The 13,029-nt window shown below is 42.4% G+C and overlaps 1 protein-coding gene across 1 annotated transcript in view; it reads right to left on the bottom strand.

Annotated features, from left to right (window-relative positions):
* Scrn1 (secernin 1) overlaps positions 1-12,443 on the bottom strand; it is a 71,598-nt gene extending 59,155 nt beyond the window's left edge. Inside the window, exon 1 of the mRNA XM_008841531.2 lies at positions 12,152-12,443. The gene's annotated coding sequence lies outside the window, so the exon portion shown is untranslated. The remainder of the gene's footprint in view (positions 1-12,151) is intronic.
* Positions 12,444-13,029: the final 586 nt, after the last annotated feature.

The raw sequence follows: 13,029 nt of genomic DNA on the forward strand, positions 1-13,029 counted from the left end.
TGCAAAAACATCACCAGAAATAATCAACTTGTAATGATAAAGAGTTATTCAGGCTCAAAGTTTGGGGATGCCAGTTCATGGTCTACTAAGCCCTATGATGAAGCTTATGGTGGCAAAGTTGCTCACTTCCTGGCTGGAAGAGAAAAGAGAGGAAGGGGCTGGGCCTACTATTCCATTAAGGACACCATCCTCCAATGACCCAAGCCTTCCCACTAGGCCCACCTCTTAAAGGTTCTACCACCTCTCTGTAGTGCCATAGGCTGCTGGTTCAGATGCTTATTACACAGTGAGTGAGCAGACTGTGAGCCCACCTGGCTTCAAGTCTCAGCTTGTCCTTCCTCTAAGCCAGTATAAAGAGGGATGATGAGGGGTCATACATTCTTCCTAAGCTCTGTGGTAAGACCTAGATGATATGGGCAGGAGCTTGGGAAGTACCTCTGACAACAGAGGCACTGACATTTGCAGCTTACAGCCAACCCCTGAGTCTTATGAGACAGTCTTCAACCATCATAATGCCCAGTAGCGTCATGTGGGCCTGCAGACTGGTTGGTTTGGCACCAAGTGTTGCCCTAGATAATATATTTTAGAAGCCTAAATTTGCAAATAATCTGACTAGTATTCAGATGTTTGGCTTCTTCTGACAGCTCAAAGGTCTGGCAAGACTCAGTTGCATTCTGCATGGCTACAAGACAGGAGTTGGGGTTCTTTCAGGGCCTGTACTTATCCTACATCCCTCTACTTCCTAATGCTGGAGTCAGTCCAAAGGCCAACTGGGCGGGGTCTTTGATCCCAGTATTTAGGAGGTAGAAGCAGGAGGATCGCTGTGAGATCAAGGCCAGCCTGGTCTACATAGTGAGTTCCAGGCCAGCTAGGGCTACAGGAAGACCCTGTCTCAAAAAGACCAACTGTATTCTTTTCCAGCTTCTGCCTAGGCCTGAAGTTCCATGCACTGGGGCAAGAGACATACAAATCCTAGTTCTTATCTTAACCCCACCCTCTATCCTGAGACAGTGTCATTTGGAAATGGAGATGATCCCTACACAGCATAGCACACAGTTTTAAAGAAGAGCTCATGGCGAGCACCTAGCCCTGTAGCTACATACAGCAAGCACTCAATAAATGTGCATTTCCCATCACCCATGACTCATTTGTTGATGCATTTGCCCAAGTTTGCATCAGTCCTTACTACACCCTTCATTCTTCTCATCAGTGGTTAGCACTTGGCTTATCAGATACGTTTGTATGCACACTGACCATCAACTAACAAAGAATAAAAGAAAATCATGGGATGCTATTAGCAAAACCAGGAAGACGCTAGGGGACAAAGTTGACTTCTTCAAACAGCAACAATAAAAAAAACCCTGCAAAAATATAGATTAAGAGCTTAAATTCCTTATGATATGCATCTATCAATTGCAGTGAGCACTTACCTGGATCCTAATTTAAACCCATTCAACAGTTTTCTAAGACAATTCAGGTAACATGAACATTGACTGGATATTTGATGATATAAAGAAATTATTGTTACTGTCTTATATAGGATCACAATGCTGTGGTGACCTCCATTAAATTTTTTCTTAGTCCATGTCTTATCCAAGTGTGGTGGCCAACACGTGTAGCCCCAGCTACTCAGGAAACTAAGGTGAGTGAATTGCTTAAGCAGAGTTTGAGACCAGCCTCAGCAACACAGTAAAATTCCAAAGATGGACAGGACAGGACAGGACAGGACAGGACAGGACAGGGCAGGACAGGACAGGACAGGAAAGACCCTAATCAAAAAGCCCATGTCTTGTACAAACATATATTATGCAAAATGATATAAAAATAATTCCTGATGGAGAGGAAGGGTAAGAGTTCAGAGGAAACAAGAATCGCCTTGAAATTAAAACTGTGCTAGGTGATGAGCAGGTACATGAGATTTGCTTTACACCCCCTTTCCTTTTGTAGATGCATGTTTTCTTATAAACAGCCTTTAAATGTAAGACTAGCTGGGCGTGGTGGCACACACCTTTAATCCCAGCACTCAGGAGGCAGAGGCAGGTGGATCTCTGTGAGTTCAAGGCCAGCCTGGTCCCCATAGTGAGTTCCAGGACAGCTGGGGCTATAGGGAGACCCTGTCTCAAAAACACCAAAAAAAAAAAAGAGAGACGAATATAACAATCCTCCTTGGGTACGAAACATCTTCAAGGTCAACTTTCTCATTCCTGTTTCTCATTTTATTTTTAAAGAAACTATTTAATTTTCATCTGCATCTAGCAACATCATTAGTGGCAATATTCTTTGCTTTAGAGGTATAGGCCAATGAAGTCCAACCTTCATGATTAAGAGGAAAGGGTGGGGTCTTTTCCAAACTCCATTAGTATGACATAGCAGGAGGAAGCTGGGATTTTGTCCCACTTTGGGCTTCAAACTGGAAATCAGACTGCATGGTGAATCTATATGGATACTATAAAGAGCATCTATTTAAAATTGAAAACCCAGAGGTTGGAGAGATGGCTCGGCAGTTAAGAGCACTAGCTGCTCTTGCAGAGGTCCCAAGTTCAGTTCCCACCACTCACATGGCAGCTAACAACCATCGTAACTCCAGTTCCAAGGGATCCAACGCCCTCTTCTGGCCTCCCTGGGCATTATACGCATGTAATATACTTACACACATTCAGGCAAAACATACATATAAAAATAAATAAATAAATAAATAAATAAATAAATAAATAAATAAATAAATAAATTTTAGCCAGACTTGTGGTGCATGCCTTTAATCCCAGCACTCAGGAGGCAGAGGCAGGCAGACCTTTGTGAGATTAAGGCCAGACTGGTCTACATAGAGGGCCAGCTGGGGCTACAGGGGAACTTTGTCTCAAAATTAACTAATTAATTAAAACTGAAAACTCAAAGCCCCAGAAAATCAAGGACAACTCATCTTAGCTACAACTCCCGATACTTTAGTGACACACTGCTGGCATCTCTCAATCTTCCTCAAATGCGGCCACTTGCATATAAGAAAAAATAACATTTTTATGGTATGAAATTGCTATCGACACATCACAAAAGTTAGAATATATATACATATATATGGGGGAAGAAATTACTGAAATGAAAAGAGGTCACAAATATATATATATATATAGAGAGAGAGAGAGAGAGACTCATTTAAATTGTGCTTATTATCTAAGAAGATGCTGCAGAAATCAAAAGGAAATGCAAAAAAAGTGCCAAGCGTAGTGGGAACAGACCTGGGAATGCATGGTTCACAGATATGTAGACAAGCGTTTTGCTATATACAGCCAAGCATTTCCAAATTTTCCACATGACAATGAAGAATCCGTAATGCCAAAAATTTTGAATGGAACAATTGCAACCAAAATACTGTCGTTCAATTCACTACAGCTAATAAATATGGTCCTATAACAGGACAGAGACTCTGCTGGATGGGGAGAGTCCACAATTTAGCCATGGCAAATGGCCAACTCTATCTTTCAGTCAATTGGATTTTGCCTTGTTTGCAAAATATGACCATGATGAGAAAAATAAATCAACATAAAATGTCCACTTTGACATCCTGATTCACACAAAAGACTAGAAGCTAAGGAAGTATTAAGTGTTCTATAATACAATTAAATATTGTGCTTCAAAATCTGTATCTAGTATTTTTCAAGTCCAAGAAAATACATTTTATGTTTCCTGATTTTTATGCCAAAAAACTCAAAGGACATTGTCAAATAGTCGTAGCAGTTATTTGAGAAAATAGGTAAGCAATATATATTATGAATTTAGTAACACTCTCAATGAATTTGAACATACTCGATGACAATAGACACTTGGAATATTTGAAAAATAACATTGTAGTTAATGTCTCCTTACAATGGGCATACCCAATGTTTCACCACAAAAGAATGTTAAAAAAAATAAATAAATAAAATAAAATAAAAAATGACCTCTGTCCACTTCTCTGGCACATTTAAAATATGTTTCCACTTTTTTAAAATGCAAGCTGCAGAAAGATCTGCAATGTAAGAGGTCTTTAAAAGATTCTGAAGTGAAGCAAAGAAGGGTGATCAACTGAATGCCACTTTTTTTTTTTTTAATGCAGGAAGGCAAACAAGGGGGAGAGAGGGAGTAATCACAAGACACTTGTGTCATAGGTTAGATATGTACTGTCAGGATAATTACTCTATTTAGTAGCATTAAGGCTGTTTAAGAATGTCAGATAAATCCCCAGTCTGGATTCTGTTCTTCCATATACCAAGTTCTTTATGTGTAAATTGGGCCATAATGTCAACCATGCAGTTATAAGAAAAAATTCCCTTATTTAGATCCATGAAGAAAAAAATTCCCTTATTTAGATCCATTAAGAAAAAATTCCCTTATTTGGATTCATTAAGAAAAAATTCCCTTCCAGAACAGAGTCCTGGAGCTAAAGAAGAATGTGCTTGGAACAGCCAGCTGTGGTCACCTGCCAGAAGCGTTCTCCATGGGAAACACTGGCAGCAACTAGGCAAACCACATGCAGTATCCTTTCAGCTCATCTCTGCCATTGCTACCATTGTGTCCACGAATTTGGCAGATTGTTTAGAATCATAACCTTCCCATCCCACCATCTGTCTTCCTCTCCCATCTCAACAGTGCACTGTCTATTCTGAGCTTTTGTTATTAGGTGTTTTGATACATACCCATTAACTCTGTAAACAGGGATTTTAAAAAATTCCTCTCCATTATTCTTAAAATGTAATGTAATTTAACTCTCACCATAAAACAAATGGCTTAAATATCTACTTCCTAGAGAAGAAATAAAGTAATAAAATATAAATCTTGCTTATATGAAATATTATTTAACAACTAGCAAAATGAAATTTAAAATTTCTTGTAAATATCCATTAATGCTAGAGCCATATGTTGTTTTACCATTAGCAAATTTATCCAATTTTATTATTTTAAAAGTAACCTTTATATTACATGTGACTATATTAGCATATGTACATACATATATGTGTTTACATGTATAAGCATATAAATATAAACATATATGATAATAGATAGATACATAGCTAGATAGCTATGTGGATATATAGACAAACAGAAGGGTCCTACAATGGTTAGAATCTAACTCAGAGTTTGGAGTAATAAAAAATAGAAACTTTAAATTTCACTTTAAAACATTTTTTATCATTATTATTTTTTATTTTATGTGTATGAATGTATCGCCTGTATGTATGTAAGTGCATCTGTGTTGTACAATGCCCATGGAGATCAGAAGAGGGTGTTGGGTGCCCTGGAACTGGAGTTGCAGACAGTTGTTAGCTGCCAGGTGGGTGCTGGACATCGAACTTAGGTCCTCTACACAAGCAGACAGGGCCCTTGACTGTTGAACCATCTCTCCAGCCCCTAAATTTCACTTTATCTGCTTATGCAGCCCTAAGGGTTTTGTTTTTTTTTTTTTTTTTGAGTGAGGTCATATTCCTTTATTGGCATTTTGATTTTTTAATCTGATTACTTTAGTGAGTAGGAAGGATACTTTAAGATATTCTATTAAATCTTTCAGGTCACTAGGCCACTGCTGAGTGCAATTTTAAAAAGTACACTAGGGTCTCACTTTAAGAGAGATCAAAAGAATTTTGATTGCTACATTGTAATTAGGATTTTTAAGCTAGATGAATTGCCACATATATTTTGAGCATCCAATCGCTTAAAAGCACTATGATCAACCCAAGGGAAAATGAAGCTAAGATGGTCTCAAGGTCCTTATCACTGGGAAGAAGAGGTGTTCCTATGTGCAACCAAGGAGGGAAGTAGTTGGATAGAAGACGGACTCAACAATGATCAGAAATTGGGGAGCTTTCAAGATGTCCTGCTCACCACAGGGAAGTGGAGAGGCACAGGGAGATTTGAGTTAAATATATAATCAGTAAGAACAGAAGAACAGCCTCTAACTCTTTCTTCCAGGTTTGGTTGGGACTTGGTAATCATCCTGTTATCCTGACTGGGAGACCAGATATTCTATCTAGTTCACTTCAGCCTGAGGGAAGTTGGGGGAGCTGCTGGGGACTGGAAACATGTAAGTGTGATTAACACACACCTATGAATCTTACCTTCTTGGACCTCAGGAATCTCACTCGTTGCAAGAGAATGGGAGCATGTAGTCTTGCCCGTGCACCAACAGGAACTTCAGAACAGTGTCTAAGAGTTGCTGAGAGGAAAGCTCTATAGAAGGCTCAGGTTGAGGATAGGCATGGGAGTGAGGGGGGGAAGAGATGCACAGGCTGGTGGGAGGCATTGCCTACCACTCCAGGAGAGGCACAAAGTGCTAGGCTGTGACTTACCTATCTCAGAGAGGCACAAATTCTCAATGAACAAAAAAGTATAAGGTTTTATAGGGATGGAGAAGATCTGACAGGTAGGAAAATGTTCCAGTTCTTTGCTGTAAATATCCATTATAACTCAGTGCTGTTCATCTTCCCTAAACTGAAGTCAATATGGCAACCAACAAACAAATAGGCATTTCAGAGAAAATATGTCCAAAATGATCTTGATGGCTTGGATTGTCGCTCAGTGATAGAGTGCTTGCTCAGAGAACTGTTTTAATTCCTAGCACCAGGAAAAGATACATATATGTACACACACACAATGTCTGCCAAAAAAAAAAAAAGTGAGACTGAGAGGTTTCAGAAGTGGAAGCTCTATATGGCACTAAACTGTATTACAGCTTCCATAGTAAGATGGTTTGACACCGATCCAAAATAGGTGAACAGGGACTGGAGAGATGGCTCTGTGGTTAAAAACACTGGCTGCTCTTGCAGAGGACCAGGGTTTAATTCCCAGCACTCACATGATGGCTAACAACCATCCTTGTGGGCATTGCACAATATGGGTGCACTTATATCCACACAGGCAATACACTTAGACAGATAAAAAATTTTAAAATAGCCAAGCATGGTGGTGGGTGTCTTTAATCCCAGCCCTCAAGAGGCAGAGGCAGGTGGATCTCTGCAAGACTGAGGCCAGCCTGATTCACTGTAGTGACTTCCAGGAAGACTAGAACTAGGGAGACCCTGACAAATAAATAATAAATAAATAAATAGCAATAATAACAAATAACATCTTTTAAAAAAACAAAATAGATGAACAGAATGGAGGATCCTGAAATGTAGCCATATACTGTACGAAATTAGTACATAACGAAAACCAACTCTGAACCCAAGGTAAAGGATGTTTTAGACAACAGGTGGTTCTGATATAATTGACTCTGTTGGACAGGAAAAGAGAATAGAAATCTCTCCAGGTCTCCAACTCACTCCTATCCAAATTAAGTTACTAAAATTCAAATTTTTAACATTTTACCAATTCATAAAACTATAAAACATCTGGATAAATATTTTGAAATCATATTAGAAAAGGAAAAAAAGTGTTTTAGTTTCATTTCTGTTGCTGTGATAAAACTCTCTGACAAAAGCAACTTTAAGGGAGAAAGGGTTTATTTAGTCTATTTATTATTTAGTCTATTTAGTCTATAATTCCAGGTTAAGGTACAACAACTACAGGGAGGTCAAGGCAGCAAAGCAACTTGAAGCAGCTAATTACATCCACAGTCCAGAGCAGAGAGAAAATGAATGAGCATCTACATGCCCACTACTCAGCTTACTTTCTCCACACTTTATGATCCAGGACCCAAACCCAGGGATTGGTGCCTTTCACAATGGGCTGGGTTTTCCCATCAGTTAAGGTAATCAAGACAGTCCCCCACAGATATGCCCACAGGCCAACCTGATCTAGCCAATCGCCCATTGAGACTCTCCCCCAGGTGATTCTAGATTGTGTCAAATTAATAAAACTAGCCAACACACTAAGCAAACAAAGCTAGGCAGACAAAAAAAAAAACTAATAGCTTACAAAGGAAACTATAATAGGCTTATTTATAACAACATTCTTATGAGATATAACTTTTAAAATATAATACTGGAAAATACATTTGCAACATCCATCAAAAAAGATAATTTCCCTAACATATAAAGAGTTCTTGGAACTGGAGAGATGGCTCAGCAGTTAAAAGTACTAACCATGTCTGTGGGAGACTATCCTAATTAAGTTAATTAATGTGAGAAGATGCAGCCCAGTGTGGGAGGCACCATTCCCTAGGCAGCAGGTCCCCAATTGTGTAAAAGTGGAAAAACTGAGTTGAGCACAATCAAGTGAGCATGTATTCCTTCATTTCTCTGTGATGACTGTGGATGTGTTGTGACTAGCTGTTTCAAGTCCCCACTGTCTTGATTTCCCCTCAATGATGGACTATAACCTAGAATTATAAGCTAAAAAAAACCAAAACCCTTTGCCCCTAAATTGCCTTTTGCTAGGGTATTTAATTACAGCAACAGAAACGAAACTTGAACAGAGCCCTTGCCAGCATGTACAAGGTTCTAGGTCTGATCCTAGCACCACAAAATAAAAGAGAAAACACCTCACAATCCAACTAGTTAAGCCCACTTCATGCTCCCTCTCATCTCATGTCATTGATCACTCAGTCCATGTCAACATTCCCTCCTCCTATCTCCTCATACCCAGATCTGAAAACATTATCATGAGCCTCTGCCAGTCTCTATTTCCTGAAAATTACCAAGGCCAATGCTGCCAAGCAATAATATAAGTCAGATACAAGTCACATGTACATTTTAATATTGTCCAGGGCCGGAGAGATGGCTCAGCGGTTAAGAACGCTGACTGTTCCAGTAGAAGACCCGGTTCAGATCCCAGCACCCACATGGCAGCTAACAACTGTCCGTGACTCCAGTTCCAGGGATCCGACAGCCTCTTCTGTCCTCCGCAGGCATTGCACGACATGGGTGCACTTACATGCAGGCATAACACTCATACACATAAAATAAAAAATAAATAATATTATCCAGGAACCACACTTAAAAAGGCAAAGAGAAGTTGGTGAAAAAAATTACAAACATATTACTTCAATATCCTATCAACATAAAAATCACTAATAGCAATTTCTAATTCTTTTCATATCAAACGTTTAAGATCTGGTGCATATTTTACACCCACAAGGCATCTCCTTTTGTACTATCCCCATTTCAGCTGCTCAGAAGCCATGGATAGTCAATGAATGCCATACTAGACCACACAGATCTAGACAGTAGTGCGGGATTTTAATCACATTTGCTTATTTGTATGTTTATTGTTCTCCAACAGATACACATTGCATGCATGCGTTTGTTTGTTTGTAGCAGTGCTGGAGATGGAGCCCACTGTCTGGAACCTGCTAGGCAAGTATTCTGCTACCAAGCTATATTCCCAGCTCCATGCATTAAAAAAATATTTAATTTTCATTTTGTGTTGATGAGTATATTGCCTGCATGTATGTAAGTGCACCCACGTCATGCATTGCCCTCAGAGATCAGAGGGAGGGCATCAGATTCCCTGGAAATTGAAGTTACATTACATATGGTTGTTAGCACCATGTGGGTCCTGAGAACTGAACCGGGGTCACCTGCAAGAGCAGCCAGTGCTCTTAACCACTGAGCCATCTCTCCAGTCCCCAAGCCCCATGTATTTTTAAAACTTGTTATTTTCAATATTATCAACAAGTTTACACATTCATGACCCAATCAAGCAATAGTTCTAATCAAATGTCACAGCTGTATCTGCCTTCACTACAACATCTCTCTCAATACCTGGCTTTTGTCTACCCCACTGACCTTACCAACCATTCTCAGTCTGTTGTCACTTTCTCTGTGATAACTGACTGTGAAAACAGAATGGTAGAATTTCCATGTCCTCACCACCCTGCCCAACACTAACCCATCCAGTTTCCAACTGTGCTTTTACAGACCTGCGGTCACTGATTCATGACCCAAAAGTTCAGGTTCAAGTTATAGAAAAGCCTTGACTTCAGAGCAACTTTAAGGTTATTTTGATATAGGCTTGTCATTTACTTTTGCTTAAAATTAGATGCATTCAAAAGGTAGATACATGGCAATTTGCAAGAGAAATTGGTGTGATGGTTCACAAACACAAGTCAGGCTACCTATTTTTCTTTCAAAGAATGTACTTCTACTGCAAAGATGTGGTTACAACTAAAGTCATTACAGATGCATCTCATCACTGGAAAAGATAAATATGAGGTCGGCACAATTCATGAAGTTAAATGGGCTTGAATTATGAAACTATGGTATCAATCCCTTACACACCTATTAGTTTTTAAGTTCACGTTGCAGTTTGGCGTCCCATTGCCCAGGTGTTTGCCATCCTAATAAGGGCAAATCTGCTCTCCCCTGCTGCTATGAAAGGGGGTGTGTAGAACTCTGAATAGGGAAGTTACAGGACCTGGCCTGGAGTCCTCATGGCCAGTTGCAGTCCTTGCATGACCTTGGTGGTCCATTCACCCTGTTTTTCAGCCTTCCCACCCACCATGAAAGCCAGCTCAGTCTGCCTCTAGCTCCACCACTCCTGACCTCAGGAATCATTTTCCTCTATTCCATTATGCCCAAAACACATGCTTACTTATGCACTTCCTTTTTCCTAAAAGACAAGATGGCTGGCAGCACTGCAGTGAAGGGGTGGAGGGGGAGGCTGCTTTAAAAAAAAAAAAAAAAAACCCTAAAATGAGCCACCTTTCAAGACATTCCCTGCTGTCTGCATGTTCGTGGTGCTAAATCATCTCTTCCAAGGAAATCTGCTATTTGTATTTATGTACTGTGTTCTTGGATGGTATTTACACTATACACCCATCTCTTTTAAGAGCCACTTGTCAGTACAAAGTATGTAAGCCGTGCACAGTTGTAAGCTGCACAGTTGATTTTAGATGACCCTGAAGAAAATCAGATCAAAATTACAGTTTCAGTTAGGTTTTGTACCAGCTTCTGACAAGTTAGAAAAAAACAACAACTGTAGCTCCCCAAACTTCCTCCTTGCCCCAAGGCTCTGCAGCATGCTCAAATTCAAGCAGCCAGAACAATCATTGCCTACCCACACCCAGAGGAGCCCCCCCCTCCCACTGATTCTCAAGAAGTGAAGTCAGGGGGCAGCTGCCCGCCATGGGCTGCGGTCTGCACGCCTTCTGCCTGGCCTGATTTTTCATGCTGCCATTTTGAATTAGCATAGGTTTCCTCTGCAAGTGATGCGTGATGCGTTTCCTAGGCAGGCGTGGAGCACAGCATACACGTACACAGATACACACACACACACACACACACACACACACACACACACCAGAAAGAGGGATCCACGCTTAATGCAAGGCACTTGGGAAGCTACAATTACACAGAAAAGTCCTATTATTTAACAGAATCCTACCAGGTAAGCTTGGGAGACAGAAAATAACAAGTTGCCTTAGATACAAACACAGTAAACATTTTTATTCCTAAATTCTCACCAATCCCCTAAAATTCAAGCGTCTCCCATTCTCTCTGCAGACCGCACTATGGCTGCCAAATAATCCACAGAAGGCACAGGTCAACTGAGGCTGATAGCATCTCAGAAAGACAGGGTGTCTTTTACCTGCAAGGGTCCTGACTCCTGGGGGATACCCGACCCTGATCCACCCCCACCTCAAAGCCCGGGTGAGGAGACCTGGGGCGAAGTTGTGTCTGGCCCCTCCGCAGCCGGGCTTATTGGCCTTTAAGGCGACGCAGACCAGGAACACAGCTCCGGACGAGCGCGGCCCAGGCAGAGGTCAGGCCAGGCAGCCACGTCCGCAGCTTGCAGCCCACGCAGCAGGTGCGGTACTTCAGGGACAGAGCCAGGCTCGCTCAGCCAGCCGCGCCCGCGAGCCCCGAATCCCGGGAGTCGCCCGAGAAGAGGACGCGTGAGGGTGCACAGGGACACTCCCCAGGCGCTGCAAAACGGAGGCCTGGTTTGTACGGGTGAAAGGGAGCTGCGAGGTGCAGAGCGGAGACCGGTTCCAGCCAGGCTGCAGTGCCCGTGTCCCTACAGTCTGGTCACGAGCCACCCCTGACTAAGTCCACCTCTCCTCGGATCCCTGGCTCCTTCAGCCTGCAGGAGCCAGCGCTCGCAGGGACGCGACAGGAGTATTGCTGCCCTCCGATTCCGAGAGACAGTGGAGGCGGCGAATGGCAGAAGCGGACGACCACCCTCCCCTCCGCCAGGGGAAGAGCGGAACTTCCCTCGCCTTGCGCTCCCAGCGGTGGTTTACCTGCCAGGCGGCGGGCTCCGGCAGAGTCCTGCGGTGCCGATGCTACGACCGCCGGGATGGGGGCGCCGGATGCTAGCGCTGGATGCCGGCGCTGTGGCCGCTGAATTACTGCGTAGACATCAGGGGCTGCAAAGGCAGCAGAGGAGGCGACAGCCGGGCGCGTCCCCTTTCCCAGACTCTGAGCTCCCCAACCCGCTGCTAACAGCTGGCTGGGATCATGTGACTGTGGGGGCCCACCCTCCGCCTCCTGGCACTCTGGGTCCCCCGTCCGCGCTGCACCCGCCTAGTCCGACTGCGGAGGCTGCAGCGCCTGTGCGGCCTGGATAGGGAGGGCGCCAGAGAGCCAGAGGCGCGGCTGATGGAAGGGAATCGCGCAGAAAGCCGCTCCCACCTTTCTTGATTTTGATTTCTTGGTTGCAGCTCTTTTAAAAGGGAGAACTAGAGCTTTAAGAAGCCAAGTCCATTTTCCTTCCAGCGCGTTTCTCTGACCCTAGTGTTTGGTTGCTACCTCGGGGACTTCGGAGTCAGAGGATTTCCCTGCAGAGATCTGTGTTCTAGCACCTTCAGAGATCTGTAACAGGTGCCTGCAATCCCAGTGTTGCAGGGTGGGGGTAGACCAGGCCCAGTTGGAGGTCAGCCTGGGCTACATAGTAACACTCTGTCTCAAAAAGAGAAAATAAAAAGTGCACTGTTTGAATACATTTTAGTTCATCAATATCATGGGATGCAATCCAGCTTATTTTTAAGGATGAGAGTAATGTCTATGTACTGATACAAAACTTCCAATCTATACCAAATAAATAGATGAAAGGGAGTTAGGTAAGTGCAGGATATTGTGTGTGTTACCATTTGTGGGAAGAAAAATTACATGCACTTGC

The sequence above is a fragment of the Nannospalax galili genome, unplaced genomic scaffold, assembly GCF_000622305.1.
Source record: "Nannospalax galili isolate Female #2095 unplaced genomic scaffold, S.galili_v1.0 scaffold158, whole genome shotgun sequence".
Lineage (NCBI taxonomy): Eukaryota > Metazoa > Chordata > Mammalia > Rodentia > Spalacidae > Nannospalax > Nannospalax galili.